Consider the following 4,634-nt stretch of genomic DNA (forward strand, 5'->3'; position numbering starts at 1 on the left):
AAAATACCCTTAGAAACTTTAAAAGACTGAAATAGCCTTAGTACCTAAAAAATGACCAAAATGACCCCAAAAACCTTAGAAATAACTAAAATTCCCTCATAACCTAAAAAATGACCAAAATTCCCCTAATTCCCTCTAAAATTATCAAAATACCCTTAGAACCTATGAAATGATCAAAATACCCTTAGAACCTATAAAATGACTGTAATGCCCCTGAAACTTAAGAATGACCAAAATACCATTAAAAGTCTATCGAAGGTGATAGGGGTGAACCAGCCAAGGACTCTCTGACAGTTAAGCCAATATTTTTTCCAATGACTCAAGTATGAAAAGTGGATGAATACCTTCCTTAACAGGGTGAAATCCTTTTTATAGAAAGTTTGGAGTGGGTTTACTTGTTAGGTGCCACTAATATAATGGGAGATGGGTGGACTTAGTGGGGAGAATGGAGCGAATTTCGGGGAATTCACCCCATATCTCGGAATAATGGATGATGCAATCGTTCTTGGTTTGCAGAAAACATCTTAGAACTTACTAAGTGTTGATCATCCATGATCTTTTGTCCGCCGATGACTTGTCTCTTATCCTAGACGACATTCTTCCTTTTTGGTATTACTTCTTTCCTCTTTCCTTTCTGGACGTGGATATTTTGGACCGACTCCTATGGACAATATATGTACTTTTTAATTGCCCATCATCCTTAAAACCTAAAAAATGCCTGAAATACCCTCTAAACCTAAAAAATGACTGAAATACCTTCAAAGTATACAAAATAACTGAAATGACATTGTAACCAAGAAAGTGACTGAAATACCCATAGAACACCTTGGTGCACTCTAGTTTTATAGGCTTAGGTTCTACTGATTTCTATGTATTTTTATTTTTATCCCAGTGGAATTGGAATTCATAGACTCAAGTTCTTCTTCTTCTTTTTTAATTTTTTTTTTTTAAACAGCCAACATCTTAGTAAATCTCCTATAGCAGCATTTTAAGATATAATATAGACCAAAAATTAATTGTTTCAATGGAAATGTCATTCTTTTAACTTTTAACACACAGATGAAGTCTATGCATAAATGAATTAAGTTTCGCCCAATAACTTTTTTTTTGGCTAAAACAATATAACATCACATTAGAATCAATACCATTGTAGCTACATTTTTCCAACAACTAATACTTTATAACAACTAAAAGTAATTTGCTCTTTCACAAGTTGTATATGCTTAACAACAGTCCGCAAATATCTTGTTGATGGATGGCATCCACCTTTTCCTTGAACGTTCCAGCTTTGGTAGATGACTGGCTTCACTGTCCATTTACAAGTGTAGAAAATGTATTAGAAATCAATAATATGCCAATTAACATAATAGTTCAAAAACTAAGGCGCTAAAAAGCCAAGATTTTCAGGTGTACAACATATGGAGCAGCAAGATTCGGAGGGGGTAATATATTTAGCAGATTATAAAATTGGGGGTGAAAAATATTTGATGAATTAACTCTCCCAAGACTACAAATCTAAAATAATGAACCATGAACCAAGTGTTCCGTATATGAAAAATTACAATTACAAGGAAAAAAGAATTCATTTGTAGATAGGACCATCAAAGCACATAATAAGCTCATGAAAGGCTCTATTCCAGACCTTCACTCATCTGACCATTCCCTCATCCTACCCATTAGCTCTTAACAACTTAATAAGTTTATTAGAAAGGGGAAGAATGGTAAAATAAGAAGTTAAGTTTATATAACATTGTACTGTACTTAACCAGCTTAAATTCTCAATCAATAAAAAATCTCAAGTGTCAACAAATAAATATAGAAGGAGAGGCTTTCCACTAATAACTTTATTTTTATTTTTTTGAGAAAGCACTAATAACTAAGTAAATACTAACTGAAATGCGGTCTTACAAATTTCTTTAACCTTGATATCCTTGAATATAACTATTTTATGAGATTGATTCCCAATATCTCGTATTAGTTCAAAACATCAACAGTATTCATCATACCAATTTAGCGTAGATGTCAACTGACTGTATTGGAAACAGAGCAACTATAAAGAGGTTTAAGTATATTTTCTTAAAAGTTAAAATGAATCAGACCTAATTATAGTAAGGTAAACAGTAAACTACTGAATATAAAATTAGAGACATTAACATATCTATTTAGCAGGTCATTCTATTGGCAAACAAAGCAACTATGTTACCCACTTGAAAACACAGCTTAAATTGTTTCCTGCTATAGCTTTCTCAGTTTGGATGGTATAGTTTGAAGTATAGAACCCATTCTGATGACAATGACTACCAACCCAACATAGTATTGCAAATTACCTGCTAATTGAAAATTATTCAATGAGCACCTAGCTTTAAAACCTTAAAAATGATTTCGTCCAAAATAATTCATCCGAGAAAGGCTTTGCAAAAATAATAACTTTGTCACCATGATCCTCATACAGCATATGCTCACCCTTAAATCTTGAATCAATGGTAGCAGCTGTTCCTCTCCAAATGCTATCAAACATTTAGGAGCATGCCAAGAAGTTGCAAATAGGCTTCAAATTCACAACCCCAGTTGACACACAAGTTCCACACAAGCTAGTCAAATAAACAAGTAGGCTGCCCGTGTGCATCCCTAAACATTTTTTAGGGTACCTATCACAACAAAAAATACTATTTGTTGAAATTTTAATCGCCTCATTTTGCACCTCCATTTAAAGAAGTCCATTGAGAATATACATGCCTATTCTACTACTGAACTATTCACATGCATACTCACGACCCTTCAAACAGATCAAATAGCAACACAATGAATGTACACAAATCTTGTGACTTAATTGGACATGTCCTTATTCCAATTACTAGTCAAAAATAAAAAGAAATTGAAGTTTGGCATACAAAAATTGCATATCACATTTAAGTAATTTTCTTTTTCTTTTACAGTATATCAAGTACCATAAAATGATTGGGTTATGAATATGTATGTTAATGACATAAGATCAATTATAATACAAATTAAAAGCAAGAAACATTATGTGATAAAAAGTTTAAGATTGCTATTCCTATTTCTTTATTGCAATAATCAAGCAGAATCTTTATTAAGAAGACATACACACATTGGTTGTTGATCCTATAAATAACACAACAAACAAAATTTCTCTGCAACTTGTAATTGTTCCATGGAGGAAATATAAACAAAAAAAATTTAGTTCACAGCAACATAAAGAGACGATAGAACAAGAGAGATCAACAGAAAAATCCCAGACCCAATGAAAACCCACTAACCCACAGAAAACAAAAAGACCCATTGAATAACCACGACTCATCAGAAAAATCAGATACCAAAGACCCACTGAAAAGCCCTCTAAAATTCACAGCCACAAAAACCCAGGATAACACCCAAAGAACTCATTGAAATTGAACCCACAAACCGAAACAACACAAACATATAGCGATAGAACCGGAGTGAATGAAATACAGAGAAAATACAATAAAACAACACAAACTACATGAAGAAGATTGAGGATTCCTCCTCACCCAGCCCGTACACAATACCCACAAGAAAATCAATGAAATAAAGAGTTCATGTTTTCAAATGGGTAATCCTAAAAATAAAGAAAAAAGGAAACAAAACAACGACATTGAAATTAGAATTTTATTGTTTTGATCCTTGCCTTTAAGATATCAAAACGATTTTCATCTTTGAAGAAACCTTCACCTGAGAATGCAAGAAGAGACAATCTGAGAGGAGTGGAGAACATGAGAGATAAACAAAGATGCAGAGAACGCGAGAGACACTAGAGAGCGGCGCCGACGAGCTGGATTGGATGAGAAGAAGAGCCGCCGATTTGAGGTTGTGGGTGTGCGGCTGCGGCTGTCTGGTTCTTGTAAGGTTTTAGCTGTGATTTGAGGGTTTTGTTTAGAGAGGCAAACTGAGACAGAGCAAGCAGAGGTAAGAGAAGCAAACGTGAGAGAGAAAAGTTTGATGAATGTTATAATTTTTGGTTTATATATAAAACCTGTTTAACTGGTAGCCAAAATCCATTAAAATTATATCAACGGTCAAGATTAAACAATACTAAAAGGAGGATTCAGATTTAGGGAGTACCGTACCCCTTTTTTTTAGGGACGACCCAAATATAATTCCTAACGTTTTTGGTTTGAGTTAGGTATAATTAGGTTGATATATAGTGCTTCATTCTAACGTAATTAATTATTTAGCCACTAAATTAATTAGAAAATTGAATTTTAATCCCGCTTACACAAAATAGAAACTTATTGATATTTTGGCTTAATTGTAAAGAGTTGTCACCATAGAACTTTAGAACTTACTGATATTTTGGCTTAATCGTAAGAGTTGTCACTAGAAACCCTATACTTGCAGCAAAAAACTAAATAAATTGTTCTCAAACTGACATTTAATCCCACTTAAAAAAAAAAAAAAATTATTGATATTTTGGCTGGATTGTAAAGTGTTGTCACCACAGAGAAATCCTATATATTTGAAATCCTATATATGTGTGTATATATATATAAGTGGGGATCCAAAAAAAAATACCCTATAGTTTTAAATTTGTGCCAAATCAAATAAATTAAGAAAGAAAACAAAGGTATAAATAATATCGTGAAAGGAAGAGTCCC

At 33.0% G+C, this 4,634-nt stretch overlaps 1 long non-coding RNA gene across 1 annotated transcript; it reads right to left on the reverse strand.

Annotated features, from left to right (window-relative positions):
- Positions 1 to 1,018: 1,018 nt before the first annotated feature.
- On the reverse strand, positions 1,019 to 4,249 carry LOC112005951 (uncharacterized). The gene is made up of 3 exons (XR_002882271.2): positions 3,712 to 4,249; positions 2,464 to 2,648; positions 1,019 to 1,308 (listed from the first exon to the last, which is right to left on the reverse strand). It is a non-coding gene; the product is annotated as an uncharacterized LOC112005951 (long non-coding RNA).
- Between the last annotated feature and the right edge of the window lie 385 nt (positions 4,250 to 4,634).

This window comes from Quercus suber, unplaced genomic scaffold (assembly GCF_002906115.3).
Source record: "Quercus suber isolate HL8 unplaced genomic scaffold, Cork oak 2.0 scaffold_663, whole genome shotgun sequence".
Classification (NCBI taxonomy): Eukaryota; Viridiplantae; Streptophyta; class Magnoliopsida; order Fagales; family Fagaceae; genus Quercus; species Quercus suber.